At 33.7% G+C, this 14006-nt stretch overlaps 1 long non-coding RNA gene across 1 annotated transcript; it reads right to left on the bottom strand.

Annotated features, from left to right (window-relative positions):
• Window positions 1–11216: 11216 nt before the first annotated feature.
• On the bottom strand, window positions 11217–12056 carry LOC130472372 (uncharacterized). The gene is made up of 3 exons (XR_008932492.1): window positions 11816–12056; window positions 11544–11706; window positions 11217–11325 (listed from the first exon to the last, which is right to left on the bottom strand). It is a non-coding gene; the product is annotated as an uncharacterized lncRNA (long non-coding RNA).
• Window positions 12057–14006: the final 1950 nt, after the last annotated feature.

Genomic DNA, 14006 nt, shown 5'->3' with positions numbered 1-14006 from the left:
TATTAACGTCTAATTAACCCACTAATCGCTAATTAACCCCATAATTAACCCACCTACTAACCCACCCATTTCTTTTTCTTTTTTCTTTTTTCTCTCCCCCTTCTTTCTTCCATTAACCCACCTCAACTGGCAGCCATGAGCCACCGGAATCTCTCCTCCTCCATTGTCTTCTCGTTGCCGTAATTCCCGCTGAACCAGATCCCCGTCGTCGTCGTTGAGCCAACCTACCGCAGCACCACCAATAGTGGAGGAACAACGTTGACTTGCTTTACGAGAACACCCATCGCAGTTCAACAATGGAGGCAAAGCAACCTCCACCACGACACCACCATTAAAGCTAGATTTCTCACTCCTCCATCTTTTTAATTTTGACTGCAAGTGGTGTTCTCAGCGCTTTCTCGGAGAGTGGTGTTCTCGGCGGGGGTAAGTCTTGGCGAGCGCCGGCGGTTGAGCGTGGTCGGATTATCAAATTGATTTCAGATTGAAAAATCAGGAATGCTTGAATTGATGTTATTTCTTCAATTCAAGCATTCCTGATTTTTACTTCAAAAAATCAAGCATTCCTGAGTTTTATTCAAGCATCGATTCAAACAGAAATTCGAAGAAGCGGCATCAAAGAATGCTCCAACACCCAACGATTTGCTTCGAAAAATCAGAGGCAAATTCGATTTTTACTCAGCCCCTTGCTTTCCATTTTCCCTAAATTGATGTACTAGCAATTCAATTCAATTTAATATGTAATTGGTAATTAATTAAAATTTCAATTTGGGGGTTTTCTGTAGGTGGCTGTGGCGGTGTGTGGGGTGGTGAGGAAGAGAAGGGGTGTGGCGGTGGCGGTGGCGGTGTGTGGTGTGTGGTGGTGGTGAGGAAGAGAAGGGGTGAGGAGGAAAGGAAGAGAGAAGAAGAGGAAGGAAAAATGGATGGATTAATGGGTGGGTTGATCGATTAGGGGGTTAATTAGGGGTTAGTCGGTTCATTAGGTGTTAATCGGATTAATTAAGGTTGATGACGTCATTAAGGGATATTTGGGGTATTAAGTCATTTGTGAGGGGTATTTTATGTATTTCTGAAACTTGATGGGCATTTGGTGAATTACGCTAAAACTCGGGGGTATTTCATGAAATATCCGTAAAATATAAATATAATAACAATGATAATAATAATAATGATAATAATAATAATAATAATAATAATAATAATAATAATAATAATAATAATAATAATAATAATCGGGTCTGTTCTGAACTTATTTTTTTCTAATCTGATCTGGTCTGAACTTATTTTTTCTGATCTGATCTGATCTGGTTTGGTCTGGCCTGATCTGATTATATTTGAAATAAGTAATAAGGTCCTGAAATTAGGTGAACTAAACAGGGTCTTAGTCTCCCTCCCCATCCACGTCACTATATCTCTTAATACGAATTACTTCACCCGTTCCATAATAATGTTCTAATTTAGAATTTTAACACTATTTATAATTGAAGAGAGTCTTCTAAATTACTTTCAATACATAAGAAAAACAAACATATTTATGTGGGGTCTTGTTTGATTCGTCTCAAAGAATACTTTAATAATATCAAAACTTTATAATTCTTGCTAATTATATTTAGAGATATAAATGATACAAATGTGCGTTGGTAAACGTGAAATGTATAAATAGAAATATCAATATGGAACAATAATAGTTATCAAAACAATAAAGAAATGTATCATCTCTTAAGTACCTTTATATATATATATATTTTTTAAAGGTAAAAGGAAACTATAAAAAACCTCCCTCGCTCTCCTTTATTTTTTTCAGAGGTCTGAACAACCAACCTATACATAAGAATAATAAGCCTTTACTCACCTAAGAGGGGGGGGGGGGGGGTGTTTTAGTTTTTTTTTGTCTTCTTTTTTTACTAACTAAGGGCTCGTTTGATATCAGTTTTTGATTTTGTAAGTCATTTGATTTAGATTTAATCATGAACTAAAATAATCATACTGATAGTAATCATGTTGATTTTGAAAACTGACAACTAATAGTTGAAAATTACTTTTTATGGTTTCATATTTGGTTATATTTTTTATAAAAAATAAAAAAATGGAAACAAAAATGATATCGAACGGACCCTTAAGATTATCGTCTTAAAATATGAAATGGAGAAGATGACACATTCATTATCGAAATTGTCCAAGATAAAAAGTTTCAATCGAATCTCGACAATAATCACTATAAGTCCAAAATGTTTCTCAAGCTAATCGGCCTCGATCATGGACCTCAGAGAGTCGGAGTATCAATAATTTCCTTTCACCTCTAAAACATAAAGATAAACTTTTATAGTTCGTACTAAATATTTTTAGAATAATATAATTTTAAAACTCTAATATTACTTTCACGGATTATATATTAGCACACGTAAAAGTTAGGTTTTAGCCTAATGAAAAAGACGGGGACGTGTGCACATTATGTCAAATATTTTAATTCTCATCCCCACATGTAATTCACTAACTAGTGTGTGGCCCGAGCGTTGTTCCGGATTTTACTTTTAGTCGGGTTTACGTTTTCTGAAAATGTGCCTAATTTTAAAAGATTGTATTTTACATTTATATGTGAAAATATGACAAACATTGTAGCTAGTTGAGTTGGTAGGAAGTGAAACTTTTAATCCATGAGGTTTGATGTTCGATCCTTGCTACATACATGCTTTTTTGGTTGTCAATAACATACCATGATGCTTATTAGTGGTGACATGGCGTAATACGAAGGGAGTTTACGTGACACATATACGTTTTCACAAACGCCTTTTAATATATTAGTATAGATTTGCAATTCTCTTATGGCACATTTTAACACAAAAGACAATCAACGTTTATTTATAATCATTAATTTTTGTTAATTTTCAAAAAGTTTCATTATTCTTTGTGTAAATGAAATACAACCTTAATATAAATTACAAATAGATGAGGAAAGATTCGAACATGTGATATAAAGTATCATCAATCGGATCCACTAACCAAATACTTCCTCCGTTCTGGAAATATTTAGTCATGTGGGGTCATGTTAGATTTGTATATCGATATATATTTTCTAAATATTAATTTTTTATAATTTTTACTTACACGCGATTTGAGAGATTAACAGTCAAAGTAATAGTTAGATGAGTAAAAGTCAACCATGGTGCGATATTTTCGAAACGGAGGAAGTATATCATTTTTCAAAAGGTCTTGCAGTTTTTTGTAACTTTAACCTACTTTTTTTTGTAACTTTTATATTATAAAAATAAAAAGTTGATAGATAAACATTTTAAAGGGTTAAATGATTAATTTATACATTATTAGTGATTTTAAAGAAATAACTTTTATTCAAATGAAAAAAATTATCATTAAAAAAATAGATAACTTTTACATATATAAATGTAACTTTAAAGCATTTTGAGTCATTTTTACTCCGGTTTACGATATTTATCATTTATTTAATAAGAATTTAATCATGATAGGACTCTAATATTATTTATTTATTTTTTAATAAAACTAAAATGTTAGTTAATGATATGCGATGACATGGAAAACCTACGTGGACGCTCTAAAATCTCTCCAAAAAACTCCCCTTTATATATATACTAGATTAGGTCCCGTGCACGCACGGTTATTTGAAAATTATTAATTGACCATCTTTTTTAACTGAAATATTTATCCCTTAAATCTATTGCGTAATTAATAAATCTCGAACATACTCATTTTATCATATAATATACAATTTTCTCTCTATTACGTATTATATATTTTATATATTTAATATGATGATTTGACCAAATTAAATATTTGATATGCTTAATATGAACAAAATATTGAGTAAAAATATTTTTATTGTTGATATGACTATCTGACTAAATATTACCAAAGTTGTCTAACAATGTCATATTTAATAATCCTATAATTTTTTCTATTTATAAACATTTATACAAAATGAGAGAAAATAAAAATAGAATAAAGTAAATTTTTTTTTAGGAAAGGGTTTTTGGCGGGAAAAAATCGCACCAGAAATTGACACGTGTCATTCCTGGTGTCTCTTTTAGTATATAGTAATAGATAGATAGATATTAGATTAGATTATCTGTTTGGAATCGAATGTTACAATCGTATCTTTAGTCTTTACACCTTGCTAAAGAAAAAACCATGTATTTCCTTCGTTAGGACCGAATCGATCCAATATTCAATGGGCCAGGGAGGGTTGGGTTAAGGTAGTAGTAAATGGGCCGTGGTAGGTCAAGGTTCGTTAGATTCAATCCGGCTCGACCCATTTAAGTAATACGAAGTATATCTGATTAGTAATACGAAATATTTTATCAGAAAATAAGGTAAATGTAAACCCAAGAGCATCCGTCAAAAAAAAAGAATATATCAAAAAATATATCAGACTTATGAATTTTGAGCTTCGGCCATGGTATAGATAGAAGATTTATGCATTTTAAGCTCCTGACATGGCCCAAATTTTTGGTTGCATAGCTATGCATGCAATTTTGCATGCATATGAGCTTCAACTGCTTTGTTTTAGCAGTTTCAGCCTTCTTTTTTTAGTGCATTATTCTGTTTCCTCTTTTTTTTAAAAAAAAAATTTAATTTAAATTTTTAATTAAAATTTTTTTTTCTAAATTTTGTATAACGCTTGTTTTCCCCAAAAAAATCTCATTATTTGAGTAAGCTGCAAGCACATATAAGGAACAAACAAATGGACATTTAAAGTAACTTAATGAACATTCATGTTCAAAAAATGAATTTTGTCATCTATTTTTCTACCCAAATTCTTATATGAGACTGTCCTCACCATCAACTTGATGGTGAGACCAGTTCACACATAAGAATTTGGGCCAGCGGAATGAGGCCCGTTAACGGGAAGTTAACGGAGCCCAAATATCGCAATTTATAACATTTTGGCGGAAGTTAACTGCTAAGTAACTGCTTCGGTTCTCTATATTAATCCTCCTTCTGTTTCAATTTCAGAAACCGCTCTTTCATCTTCCCCTTTTGTTCTCTCTTTTCGCCATTTTTTCTTCGACATTTTCTCTCTTCTCTTAATCATTTCTGTTCGAGTTTCGATTTCATTATTTTCGTTCAATTGCTTTTACTTCTTTGTTCAATTTTCATTATCATCATCTCTAATCATGGTGAGAATTGTGTTTGATGATGACGGTAATGGTACTGAAGTTCCTGTTGTTGATAATCAAACAAGTTCTATTGTTACTCCTACACTTAATGACGCCAAAAACTCTGGTATTACTTCAATTTCTACTTCAATTTCTGGAAATTCGACTTTATTTTATTTCTATTTTATGTTTTTAGTTTGCAGTAACCCTAACTTCGTTACTTAGTAACATAGGTTCCTTTTGATTATTTGTGTCTAGATTGTGTTACGAATATGATAGTAATCATTTTATATATAATTTCTATTCATTTTGACGTTTTTTGTTCTGTTACCTGTATTTATTTGACATGTTACTTTTCGTCGTTGTTCGAATTACTTTCTTTTTATATAACATTTTTGTTTTGTTTTGTAGGTGATGATCCACTTGATGATACTCAAGTTAAAGGTGTGGATCCAAAGCTTAAAGGTAACTCAAAAATGAATCTTATATGTGACTGTCGTTTAATTTTTGTGTTACTTGATATATACTAGTTGTTGGACCGCGCGCTAGCGCGCACGGTCCCCCAAGATATAAAAATGTATTTTGTAAAAATACTACGCAAAAGACGGACATTTACAAATGTGTGGTAAGTGCTAGAAAAGTTATGCTAAAGTTCAATTTGCATGTAATAGAAAATATGAAACTACCAATACGTTTACAATGAAGGTGAAATTGATAATTTGGAGACCTAATAACAAGATAAAAGGTTCCTATGGTCGAATGTAAACGCTAACAACCTTGAAATTCTGTTTCTGGAAATCCTGCACACAAAAAGAAAACAAACCGTTTATCATTAAGGAATCAAGGACAAATAATAGTGATCCTCATTAACCTAACAAGAAAATGGGTGTTGACAAAATAAAATCAAGAATAAGCTACACTATTGCACAATAGTTGACTTTTAACCCTTCATTTTTCCACCTTACTACCACCTAGATCTACCTTAAACTCCACACCTCACTCCATTCAATTCATTTCCTGGACCACCCATCACTGGCTCTTCCACATCCATCGAGATAGTTGAAGTTGTTGGCAGCCTGACACCTCCTTCCTGCAACCCCCCCTCCCCCCTCCAATGTGTCCATTATCACCAGTTCACCACCATGGTACCATGATCACATGGACATAGTAGTGACAGTTGCGAATATATGGAAATGGACTTCTCTTCAGCAGTGCAGGACATGATAATGTGCCAAGAGAAAAAGAAAATGTGGCCGAAAACATACAAGATGCAGAGGAACAAGCTCGGAACACACAGTATGTAATTTGTCCATTGACTAAGATGTTTGTGATCAAAAGTTTGATCAAAGACAGGTTGTTAAGAAAAAAGGCTCAAACTTAGCACACATATTGCAAGTTGAACCCACACATCAAGCCTAGAAGCGCTAGAATGTGTATATATCTGCATAATCTACCTTATATGATCAATCCACGATTGACATAACGACATACTCAAACACGGACTTGCATGCATCATTTGCCACTACCCAAACTCGTTGAGCAACTCCGGCCGCTCAATCCTGATACATTATCCTGGAAAAGAAATGTGAGGTTACACCAGGGGAAATCAAACACAAAATAAAATTGAACATAAAAATTAATGTATATCACAGAAATCAGATTAATATAGTTTTTTAATCCGAAAAAAGAATTCAACAGAAAGAGTTTCTAAGGCATCCAATAGGAGATTTTTAGCAAGGAGTTTTAATTGGGTTTCTGTGTATGTTCTAAAATAAGATGAACTTTTAAATTTTTGTTTCCTTTCCATGTAATAATAATTCGGTTTTTTCATGAAATGCCCCCGAGGTTTGCAAAAATGCACCAAATACCCTCGTGTGTTTCGAATCACATAATATACCCTTATTTTTTCGTACTGTTCATGAGATGCACTTGGAGCTAACGGACGTTAGTCTACCGTTAGTTGCAATTTACCATTTTGCCCTTAATGATGTTTTTCGACATAAATTCCAAAAAAATCTCAAACTTCTTATCTTTCTCTCTCCTCTCCCCTGTTCTTCCTCTTTCTCTCTCCTCTCCCCTGTTCTCTCCTCTCCCCTGTTCTTACTCTTGCTCTCTGGTCGGCGGTGGTCGATCTCCTTCGCGCGCCACCGCAATGTTCTTCGGTGTAGATCGAGATCCTTCACGCGCCATCAAATTTAAATGGATTGTTCTTGAATTCACTCCTCCCTCAATTCTTAATTGTGCTCTCTACCATTGTTGACCAAGGTTGGAAGCTTTAACCGTGATGACAGGTAATCTCTCTCCTTAACTGATCCTCCCTCGATTCTTTTTCACTATGTTCTCTTTGTGATGTTTTTGTGTTGTGAAATTGGGGGTTTCTTTATAAATTAGGGTTCTCTTATTGGGGGTTTTAAAAATTAGGGTTCTTCGATTGGAGGATTGGTTAAACTAGGGTTGTTTTATTGGGGGTTTTTCGAAAACTAGGGTTCTCGACTGAGGCTTTTTCGGTAATTGAGTGTTGGTAATTTGGGGATATCATTGTCGATTTGGATAGTAATTAACAAAGAAAGGGTTGTTGATTGGATTTGTATATTAATGTTGCAGGTTAAATTGTGCCCATTAAAATTTGGGGCTTTGACAAAACAAGAACTAAGATACTGAATTACTGGGGCTTGACTTATGAGAACACGTTAATCTTTCTTGTAGAGGAGAACAAAGCACGGGTTATGACTTATGAGAACATATTATGATTTTAATTGTAAAGAGTAAAGAATACCACAAATATGGGTAAGCAACCGGCAATCCTCAATATAAAAGGGCTCAGCAACAAGTTAATGCACGTTAAGATTACAAGCTACCTAAATTGTATTTCTTATCTCTTGTTTTGTTAGTTCTTTTTTGTGTGTTGCAGTGCCGCACCTGCTGCAAGAATGGGTTTAGATTAGAGAAGAAAGGTCTGGAATGGAGAAAAATAAGACTGCAGAAGAGAAATTAATGGGAAATCGTATTGATAACCAACCAATGAAACCAGCTTGCATTCGAGAGACTAGAATATCCCAACAACAAAGCTGCTAAAACATGATTTCTGAATGGATCTACTTCTCTTTTATCTCCTCTTTTAATTACATTTCTCACTGGCATACAAGCTGACTTTCCAATCCCCATAGTGATGCTACATTGCTAGCAGCAGCAATGTCTCCTCTTTTTCTTTTGTTTCTTTTCCTTGCGTTCACGCCAAGTGCATCCAGGCTTCCAGGTAGGGCAATACGCAGAGTGAATAAAGATTTTCAAAGGCTCCTAACAGGGGATGTAATAAAGCACTCTTAAACGCTATATAAATCTTGTTATTCCACAATTTTATTTGATTATTACTTATATTTCTGTTTTAGGTTTAACTTTTAGGTTGATTAAATTGATTTAGGTGAACGATTTGTGGAAATCAAATTCTGCAGTTTAAAAGCAGTTTGGGTATTTGGTGCAACTTAGTTTCAAAATAGGTGTATTTTATGAATTATGAACACGACTTAACGGATGACTAACGGAAAGTCGGTTTAGGGGTATTTGGTGCAAACTTGGGGAAAAATAGGGGTATATTATGTGATTCAAAAGACGCGAGGGTATTTGGTGCGTTTTTGCAAACCTCAGGGGCATTTCATGAAAAAACCGAATAATAATTAGATACATAGGTTTTGTTTTACAAGATAATTGTAGATTTATAGCATGTAAGGTCCTACAGAGGATTTCCCAAACATAACCAGTTCCATATTAGCGTGTACTTTACTAATCAACCTACACACTTAAGCAGACAACACTATACTACAAGCTTCGAATCTCAATGACCTCACCATAGAAATGAAATAATAAATTATACACTAATTAAATCCCACAGGTTCAAAGCATGAAAAAGAAAGTTTGTCACCTTCTACGTATCAATCTCATACGAAGTTTTTATTTTCTTTTGGCAAACCATCTGAACTTTTAATATCCATAAGATACATAACCACAACTTTGTACACCTTAACTATCCTGCAAGCACCTCCCATGAACATAACCGCCAACGCACAGACGTAAATCACTCACTTCATGAACCAAACCACAAAAAGTTCCTAAAATGCAGAATATAATCTCTAAAAGACCACCTAGCTGGACAATAAGATTACCACCCGCCAGTAAATTAAAAAAATGTAGCTTTATTATGAAATACACTAACAGGAATTTACCTGCTTCTTTCTTGGGAATCGATAAGTTTATTGTAGACTCCCAGCATATATATTCCAATCAATACCTCTATAAAACCTTGCATATTTTTAAAAAAGATCACGAAAGACAAAAGACATGATGAAAGAGAGGTATAGTAGACAAATAGAATACGAAAGCAGGGTAGCAAATTGCAAGCTTGCTCACCGTGTATCACGTAAGTGAATTGATCATTGACCAACCACGATAGAGAGTTTTTGTTAATATAAATCTTAATTCCTCATTGATGTCCCCAACATATGTTATTTCGAGAAATAACATTTTGCTACTCATATCTCATAAGCTAGCTGCTTTTAGGGGAATATTATGTGATGTGATATAATCTCGAAAAAAAAATCCCGTAACCAAATATTAACATTAGGAATAAAGAGAATTTATTGCAAGGAGTACAACCATAATTACACTTGCCATGCCTGATCAGAGAAAATTCTTTATTCCGCCTTCAAAGTTGGTGTACCAGGTATGCCTAAGAGACTTAGAGACCAGAACCACAACACTTTAAAGGGAGGGGTGGGAAAAATAAAAAAGTGGAGCAGGAAAAACAAGTAGAGCTCTGTATGAGAAGACATTGGTGATTTTCAAGCTATTAAAAGGATGTCAAAGGATTTTCAAGCTAGAACCAACATCAAAAAATTTTAAGGTATGTTTTTATTCTCATCGAGGATTACATATTTTCAATCTCATTGACAAGAAGTTTCAGTCCACTCAAATCCACATTTCAACACACAATCAAACCCTCTATCCCAAATGAACAAAAATTTAAGGAATCATAAATAATCAAGAAATACACCCTTTAATCAAAGAACGACATTTAAAACCGTAAAGAATGAGAAATGGGTTATACTCTGTAGGAGAAGACATTGGTGATGACTCACTCAAAGTTTGTCGAATAACTGCAAAGCCCCGTGTTCTTAACCCAAATCTTGCTAAAATACGTTATGTTTAAAATATAATCTCTGGCCAAGACTTAGTCTAGACCTCCAAATCAAAGTAGCGGCAATGAATCAAACTAAATCGATACATCAAAGTGAATAATAATGGACGAAAAAGAAGGAAACTTACATGATGCAGCTTCACATTCTTCTTATCATCTAGGAACTCCTTAACTGGTGATGCAACCCTGTTATACAAAGCTCTAATAAATGAGAACCAGAATTTCCCTCACACAAGCTTGTCAGATAATCGAAGTCGATGTTCTCTTCCACCCGCTCATCCTTCAAAATAACTTTCAGTATGTCTTCCCTCTCCTTAAAGGTTAGGCGTTCCAAACTCGAAGGCCCGAGAAAATCGTTGAAGAATTGCTTCATCAAGTTAATTCTAACGAAATATTTGTAGCTCCAGAACCAACACCCTAGCATTCTCTGTAATAAAAAAAACAAAGCAACAATAAATCCATAAGCTATGTGTACATCCGGGAATGTGTTCATATACTGTCCAAATTCTGTTGTCACAAGACTCCATTGCAAGTTCACAACAGTTCAAATTACATTGTCATAGTGGGAACGATTTTCAGAAATGGGCATTCTTTCAGATATTTCATTTCATTTTACTATCAAAAAAATAAACATCAAACACACTTGCATAAACCCCAGCCACCTTATTGGAAAAATCAGGACCTCATTCATATTACAGTACAATAATGCAAAAATTGTAATCCTATATTTCTCTCAATAGCTGGTGTACGTCCAAGTTTCACAAACATTGAAACACAAATGAATTACAAAGCTCAAATAAAACAGTGAATCGTCAACAACATTAAAAATGAAATGAAATTATAAACATAAGAAGAAAACTTACAATTCTTTTAGTAAGTTAGAATCCAGAAAAAGGAAAGTGCAATCCCCCCTTATATCTCTTTATCCCACCTTATGCAGTACTCCGTAGAATTTAAAAGGAGCTGTAAAATGATTCGGTAATGAGAACCACTGAGATTTTGAATTATCTGTGAAATAAACAAATAATAATTAGCAAATAAAGTGTATATGTTAAATTGGGAATAGGGAGGCAGGTGCTTATCCAAAACTTGCAGAAATTGGGATAATTGGTGTTATTCATCCAATTCGTACAAATTTCAGGAATTTCAGAAATCCCTAATTTCATTTTTGAGTAAAGATCCTAGAAATTATAAATATGTAATCCTCAATTAGAATAAAAACATACCTTAATGTCACCATTCTTTGAATTGTTATTCACTTATTAACGTCTTCAATTCTCATAAATCTAACTTGAATTCGAGAAGGAAACTGTGGCAATGACTGAGGATTTCCGCAAACTCTCGGTATTCAATGCCACAACCGATGCCTCATTTTCTTCATTTATCTTTCTGGATATATTTTCCCCAAATTAGTAACAAACTCAGAATTAATCAACAAATAAAACAATAAAAAAATTAATTTCCCATATAGAAAAGGGCGAAAAAGAAAGATCATGACCTTTGATACCTTGCAGGAAAACGGGTCAAGAGCTCGCCATGGAATTGTCTTGGCTTCTCGGGTTTCATTCCTTTCGTATTTCTGTTAAACCCCAGATAAAAACCCTAAATTTTAAGAACTCTACATAAATCCTAAATCCGACCATTAAACCCCAAAACTATCTATCAATTAAGAAAACTTGGCATAAACGGTTGATGGATAGGAGAATATTTAATAGACCTCACCGTTCTTGCCGTGATGAATCCTGAACAGAAGATATATATTAGTAGCAGATAGAAGATGGGAAGCATTCTGAAAGCAGTAGATGAGTTAGAAGGTGAGAGAAAACATATTGGTTGGAATATCAAAAGATGGATGTAGCAAGACAGAACAATGAAGGAAAGATAAAGAAGAATGGGGGAGGAGAGAGAAGATGGGGACAGAGCTAGGGTTTGTTGAAACATGGGTGAAAGAAAGAAGAAAGGAAGCACTGAAGCAGAGAAGTGGGAGAAGGGGTTCTTGCTTAATGAAAACAGACAGTTGGCCGATCATGTGTGTAAGGAAAGGAAATGGCATATCGGTAAATCCTGAAGGAATGTAAGGGTATGGAGGTCATTCCACTATTCTTAAGGGGGAGTTTGGAAGGCACTCCTTGCTTTTTAAAGGGGTAGGATATTGTAAGTTACTTTGGTCTATTTGAGATGTTACTTCTCGTATATGCTAGATGTTACCTTTTTTTAATAATGTGTTACTTCATATTCATATTACAAGTTACATTTTCTGTATTGTAGATGTTACTTTGTTCTATTCTTTATGTTACTTTTGTTTATTGAATTTGTTACTTCATGTTAACTTTTTTATGAAATTGTTATTTTATATGCATGTTAGAAGTTACTTTAGCTCTATTGAACATGTTACTTTGTATACATAATAGAAGTTACTTCTGTTTGCAAATGTGATAATTCACATGCATTTTTTGCTTTGTTACCTTTATTTATTTGACATGTTACTTTTCTTCGTCGTTCTAATTACTTTCTTTTTATATAACATTTTTGTTGTGTTTTGTAGATGATGATCCAGTTGTTGATACTCGAGTTAAAGATGTGGATCCAAAGCTTAAAGGTAATTCTAAAATGAATCTTATATGTTATTGTTGTTTAATTTTTATGTTACTGGATATATATATTATAAGTTACTTTTGCTCTATTTGAAATGTTACATTGTTTTATTGAAATTGTTACTTTATATGCATGTTAGAAGTTACCTTACCTCTATTGAAGATGTTACTTTGTGTACATAATAGAAGTTACTTTGTGATGTTTGATATGTATTTTAATCACTTTTTCTGTATTGAAGATGTTACTTCTTATATGTGATGTTTGATATGCTACATGTTACCTCTGTTGTATTGATAATGTTACTTGATATGCCTGTTAGAAGTTATATTATCTGAATTGATGATGTTACCTTATATGCACTATACATGTTATCTAGCATTATTGATGATGTTACTTTTATACAGTTATCTTATATTTAAATTCACATTATATTTGTTGTATTTAAGATGATACTTCTCATTCATGCTACATGTTAATTGGTCTTATGAATGTGTTACTTAACATTCATTTCCATGTTAGTTGTTTTAGTGTTTTCAATGGTTACTTGTAAGGATTATATTAGTTACCTTTAGTGTAATGAAGATGTTACTTGTTATTGTTCTTGCAGAAATTTCTCAAAAGGAGGCTAAAAGGAAAGCCCAGGAGAACATTGCAAATGTTGTATCAGATATTCTGATGGGTTTACACAAGTCCAAAGGAGATGGAAAACCCAAATCTGCTGCTGTTGCTGATGATCTTGAGATTGATAAGGTTAATAATGATGTTCCTGAGGATAATAATGAGAATAATGATGTTCCCGAGGATAATAATGATGATGGAAAGTGTCCCCGTCCTCGCCCTCTTTTGAAGTACCTTCCAAAACAAATTCGTTCAAAGAAGGTAACCCGGGCAAATAAAAGTCCTCAGTCTGCAAATCCTGAGGAATCCAAGAAGAGATCTAGAAGTAAAAACCTTGTGAAGGAAGAGGGCACATCTGATTCACCATCTAAGGGAAGGAAGCAGTTGAGATCTTCAACTCGAGTTCCTGTTGATCCTAATTCTGCTCTGATTATTCAACCGCAAAATGTTGTTGATTTAGTTTCGAAGAAAAAGGG

The sequence above is a fragment of the Spinacia oleracea genome, chromosome 4 (assembly GCF_020520425.1).
Source record: "Spinacia oleracea cultivar Varoflay chromosome 4, BTI_SOV_V1, whole genome shotgun sequence".
NCBI classification, from domain to species: domain Eukaryota; kingdom Viridiplantae; phylum Streptophyta; class Magnoliopsida; order Caryophyllales; family Amaranthaceae; genus Spinacia; species Spinacia oleracea.
This window is presented reverse-complemented; position numbering and strand designations above follow the sequence as displayed.